The sequence below is a fragment of the Gallus gallus genome, chromosome 4 (assembly GCF_016699485.2).
Source record: "Gallus gallus isolate bGalGal1 chromosome 4, bGalGal1.mat.broiler.GRCg7b, whole genome shotgun sequence".
NCBI lineage: Eukaryota > Metazoa > Chordata > Aves > Galliformes > Phasianidae > Gallus > Gallus gallus.
This window is the reverse complement of record NC_052535.1, coordinates 70,358,354-70,364,353: the sequence shown is the minus strand read 5'-3', so window position 1 is coordinate 70,364,353 and position 6,000 is coordinate 70,358,354. Positions and strand designations below refer to the sequence as shown.

The 6,000-nt window shown below is 33.8% G+C and overlaps 1 long non-coding RNA gene across 1 annotated transcript in view; it reads right to left on the bottom strand.

Annotated features, from left to right (window-relative positions):
- Positions 1 to 477: 477 nt before the first annotated feature.
- LOC107053281 overlaps positions 478 to 6,000 on the bottom strand; it is a 30,077-nt gene continuing 24,554 nt past the window's right edge. The window contains exon 4 of the long non-coding RNA XR_001466396.4: positions 478 to 535. This is a non-coding gene — a long non-coding RNA (uncharacterized LOC107053281). The remainder of the gene's footprint in view (positions 536 to 6,000) is intronic.

The window sequence follows — 6,000 nt, the reverse complement described above, 5'->3', positions numbered from 1 at the left end:
TGTGTGCTTAATTATTTTTGGTTGTTGATTGCTGTTGGGATTTTTTTGGTCTGTTTGTGGGTGGACTTTTTGTGTTTGTCTGCTTTTTTTTCCAAGGGCAAATTCACCAAAACAACTGCTTGTCAGTTCACAGAAAGCTATGGATTTCTAATACTCAAATCATATTAGTTAGAAGTCAACAGTAATGTGCCATTTGGCAATTTCAGGTGTTATTTTCATATTTCACATAAAAACTTAATTAAGAAAATAAAGCGACCATTTTTCTCTTGCAGTCTTTCAATGTAGAAGAGTGAAGAATTAGATTCTCAGATTTCTGTGTATTCTGTTCAGCTGGGTAGCAGCTTAGAATTCCTTTCAGAATCCACTGTCAGGTGGACTAATAGAAATTGCAATGGAAAAAAATCTTTTATTATGAAGTGAAGAGAACTCAATACTTAGGAAAAACAATTCAGGTTAGACTACAATGAATAGGACATACCTTTGTACTTACTGTGAGTCTTTGTAACAGAAATGCTAGACTCTGAAACATCACCGTCTAGAAAAAAAGAGATCATTAATTTTAGTGAGACACTCATTTTTTTGTGAATAGAGAACCACTTCCAACACGGCGTATCAGCTGCATGTCATACTCTGAACAGTCTAAACAAGCGTTGATCCTTTCTAATGTTGCTTCTGCTAATATTATGGACTCTCATAAATGCTAATTTTACATGGGAAGAAATAGCACTGACACTTACCATAGGATTTACCTTCAGAAATTAAGAGATCTGCACATAGACACTATTTTTTTTTTCCTCTGATATTTGTCTTTGATACCTACATTGATACCTACACTGACAGGAGTTGAAAAGAAGAAAAGACACAAAGGCAACGTAATTAAACCTACAGAGTGATATAACAGCATTAAGACTGACAACTACAAGTGGCTAGAGAAACACAAAGGCAGATGAAGTTCTCAAAATGCTCTCTGATCTGGAAAACTTTAGATGGACTTAGCACTTCTTGAATCTCTGGTAACTCACACATTTTGGAGAACTTCTAGAACTGTTAGCCATTCCAAATGTGAATTATGAGTAAGATGCATCTGTTAGTTTGTCTTCCTTCATATTAAATGAGGAGAAAGACAGCTGCAGGTGCTGCTGTGGCAGTAATGGGAGGCGCATGATGAAGGAGGAATTGCTCTGGTAGGATTGAAATACTATGCTCTGTGGTCATGGTAAGCATGACCTGAAGCCAACTAGAGGCAGATTATCACTATTTTTTAAAAGAAAAAAAAAAAAAAAAAAAAGGCCTTTGGATAGTGCTTTTAATGAAGTGTATTTCTGTTAAAATGTACATGGACTGTAAGATCCAGTTATTTTCTAATACGAAATCTTCAAAAGAAGATGTCTACTAGTGGGACACGTAAATCTCTTACTGTTTTAGAAGGAAAAAAGTAAAAGCTCACACATTTTATTTAAAACTTCACATAAAATTTCTCCGTAAATCTAAATAAAATTCTTACTGAATTCCTTCATGTGGAAAAAAAATGGCACCCACAGACATTCATCAACACCTGCTGAATGTTTATGGAGACCAACAGTGGATGTCAGTACAGTGAGGTGGTGGGTGGCTTGTTTCAGCAGTGCCAACAGCTATGTGAAAGACAAACTATCACAACACGAAATGAAGAGCGTCTCAATCATCTCATTCAAACAAACTGGCTAGTGGTGGTGACTGTTGAAGAATAGTCTTCTGTAGTTGAGACTTCGCTTTATCAAATAGTGTTACTGTGCTCTTTGTACCTGTTGTAGTTTCCATGGAAATAAAGAAGCAGCATTACTTTCAGAATGACTTACACAGTTTTCTGTAACAAGATTTGTAAATAACATTGCAAAATTTTTATTAATTTATAATTACATATTCATAGTATATATTCAGAAAGTACATGAATTTGACATTAAAAGGTTTTACCTAATAAAAAATCTTTTAAGTCTATGAGTTCTTTCTCATATTTTTTCAGGTACTATTTTTTTTTAGGCATTAGCTATGACAGCTTTGTCTACATATGTGTAGAAAAATAGCAGTTTGTGGAACAGTTTAATCTGAGAGGAAATAATGACATACTGAAAAATTATTACATAAAAGTTATATTTCTGTTAAGTCTTTAGATAAGTTATATTAATTCTATCAAGTGGTACAAATAGGAAGCAGATAGGAAGTAGTTGAAAAATAATCTGCCTTATTTAAATGATTATCTCTTCATGCTGATTTTTGACATTTTAATTTCTAGACTGCACAGACCAGTATGTTCAAAGCATTTCATTATACAGCCATAAAAATAACAAAAAACGTGCTGGAACAAAGCTGAGTTGCCCAAATCAGTACTGCTGTAGCTATTATAAATTTACTAATTCATAAATATTAGATACAGAAACGTACAAAGAAACAATCTGAATAAAGCATTTATATAAAAGCCATTCTTATTATGAATAAAGGTCTATCACCTCTGTTTTTCTCTTTTCATATGTGAACAGCCCATAGAATGCTCGCTTCCTTTTAATGGAGGATTACCTCCCTGTATACACTGTTCTTTCTGAAAAGCACAGAGGTATTTTTGGGAAATAAACGTGAATGAGCAGAACAACAGGGATGCAATCTATAGTTATATAGAAATTCCCCGTAGAATACCAGATTTATAATCCCTTGGACTGCTTTATCTTCAGCAGACTGCCCTAAATGACTCTGAAATCTTGAAACCATCTATATTTTATGCTAGCTGTGATCCTCCCTCTTCTGTGGCAGCATTTTTATCTTATTTCAGAACAATTCTTTCAGCAGATGCCAATCTATTGCAAGGGCCAGTGAACAATATATTCTGATTTTGTACCTACAGCATGACTGTATTTTAGTCCTTGCAATTTCCTGCCTCAGATAGGTATTTAGCTGCAGATTACAGAAAATGACCTAACCTGTTAAAGACAAAGTATTAACAAATGATTTTAAAGTGGCTTTTAGATAGTTTTTAAGCGGTCATTAACTATTACAGTACCAGCTAATTCCACAACTATATAAAACAAAATATTCATTTCCTTTCACTTTCACTCTAGAAATTTCATTTATAACTACCAAAACTTGATTTCAGAGTTTGAAGAAATTATTTTGTCTACATTAAAAGCTATCGGCCTTCTAAGGCATGGTCCAGGTTAAGTTCCTACTTACTGAAACTGAAGTTTGAGTGATCTTTGAAGCAAGGTATAAACCAAGTATTCTACTACTCTTACCAGTTTTATTTCAGGAAGTTCAGTGCAAATACCTAGAACATCAAAATTTCAGTGTGTTGCACAACTAGCAAGTTGAAAGGCAGTAGAACTTCCTGGAGCTACTCTTTCAACAACGATTTTTAATTAGTTAGTCTTTCAATGAGGCACATTTTATGATTTTTTTTTTTTTTTTTTTTTTAGGTTTTGTCCTATTTTTCACCACTTACATTTTGACAAGCCTGAAAGAAAAATAAATAAATAAATAGTAGAATCATAGATTGGCTAGGGGTGGAAAGGACCTTAAAGGCAGTATCATTCCAACATGCCCTGCTGTGGGCCTGGCCTTGAATGCCTCCAGAGATTCAACATCCAGAGTTTCTTTGCACAACCTGTTCCTGCTGTTCCAGCCTATGATTAAAAACTTTCCTCCTACTATTTAATCTAAATCTCCTTTTAGTTTAAAACCACTCCCTTAACCTAATGCTATCAGACCACGTAAAATGTTGGTCTCTCTCCTGTTCATAAGCTAATTCTAAGTTCAATAAGGCTGCAAAGCGATCTCCCTGGAGCCTTCCCCAAGCTAAATAAGCTCCCTCAACCCTTCTTCAAAGGAGAGGCGCTCCAGCCTCTGAGCCTCTGATCATCTTTGTAGCCCTTCTCTGGACCCACAGTAACTGCTCCACATCCTTCCTGTACTGGGCAACACAAGCCTAGACACAGTACTCCAAATGAGGCCTTATGAGGGCAGGGCAGAGATGGATAATCACCTCCCTTGTCCTGCTCGCCAGACTTCTTAATTTTTTTACAGTGCCTGAGAAGTTGAACAACGGTTTAAACAATAAAATGGTCATGATATTTTAGCCTTTCACATGTATTTCATTAAGACTGCAGTGTTTCACATTGCAGTTTCCATTGCCAGTGGTAATATAAAGTACCTGTCCTTCTTTATCACTGATTACTTACAGACAAACAGAATAGTTTCCTCTAAAGACTCTCTTAAACTATGAATCAGAAGACCCTTTTACTTGCTGTACATTTTTAGATGAATATGTCAAATGGCAGACATATTTAAATTTTAGGTACAGATCTTACAGTCATGCCATTTACAGAAACAGCTACTTGAAAAGATACAGAATTTAGCTGGGAGTGGAAGGCTGAAAGATGCATGTTATCAAACCCAGTAAAAAATCTGAGCAATAATGATTTGTCTAGAAACACCTGTGTGAGTGTTATTTTCAAAAATTATATTTAGTGTATAAAGAAATTAGTCCAATATGTATATGTGGTTATAATACTTCCAAAGTCTTAGACATGGCTATCAGAAACAAAATATAATTTTCATTATCTCTTTCAAAATTTGAAGCCAAAATCTGAAAAAATCAAGGCAGTAAGAACAACTGATTTGTTGCATGGTAAATATAAGTAAATTTTTATGGGAATTTTTTGAATTGGCATGCTGTCTTAATACATTGCCTTAATAATAAATTGTCTTAATATTTGCCTTGATATATTGAAGTTAAATATGACCTGAATATTATTCATTACATATGAGAATGAGAGCCAACATCCACCATTTTAACCATGTACATTCAGGCTTCTTACGTATGGGCCACAGCTTTGTAGCTTCACTGTGAACATTAAACTAATGAGAAGGGAAAAGATACATGGATATACTCTGAAACATAGAGAATATTTCACAGAACTTTCTAAATATAAATTATTAGCATGTGCCTACCAAGAATCAAATGAAAAATACACGTGCTACTTAGTTGAGTTTATATTCATGAATTCATCAGAATAAGTCAGAAAGTCAGAAAAAAATGTGTGACAAACCAGTGTTCTATGAGATTACTGGCAAAGAATACTATTTTTTTTTTTTCCATCTATGCTTGTATATTCACTGAATTTCCTAAAGTATCTAGTATGATTTCATTGCCTATGTGTCAAGTTTTGCATTTAAAAATATCTTTTATATAACAGCATCAGTAACAGAGAGATAGAACAAACTGTGAAAGAAATGCTGAAATTCTATATACACAAAATACTTTTTCAGTAATCTTTTCAGTGTGACTTATACTATTTTTGAGAAGAGAGTATTTATCAAGCATAGGGCAAGAATTCAAATATTTACAGCCAGTGAAACTAAGAAATGCTTTTCATTGCATTTGTCACATGTGGGTGTTGAGTGAAGTTCTCACGAAATAATATAGGAAAAAACAACAACAACAAAAAAACCAGAATTAATAACAAAAACAAAACATCATCTACTTTGATAAGATGAAGAAGCCATTTGACCAATGGCTTCGTGATATTCTCTAGTTGAATATCTTCAATTAATGTGCAATGTTATTTTCTCCAGAGTAATTCAGAATATAACCTTTTAGATTGTTTCTGACTACTTAGCAAGTAATAATAACAAACAAAAAAAAGTATTTATAAGTGACATGGAAATGTGCACTAGTAATCTTTGCAAAGTACTTACAGTGAATGGGTATGTAAGGCTTTGTGGAAACAAAGATACTGATTGATATTAATGGATTCTCACAGAACAGAGAGACAGCATGTACTGTAATTCAAAAAATTACCTGCTGTTTTGAAATCTGTGTTGCGTTGGAGTGGATGGATAAGCCTTTAGTGGAAACCAAGTTAAATATCATTACTTGATTAACTATCAGGAGACAATATGATTGTTTTATTTCAGAGAAATGTTCTTCAGTGGCAACAATACAGGCTTTCTGATCTTCATAAAAATTATTGT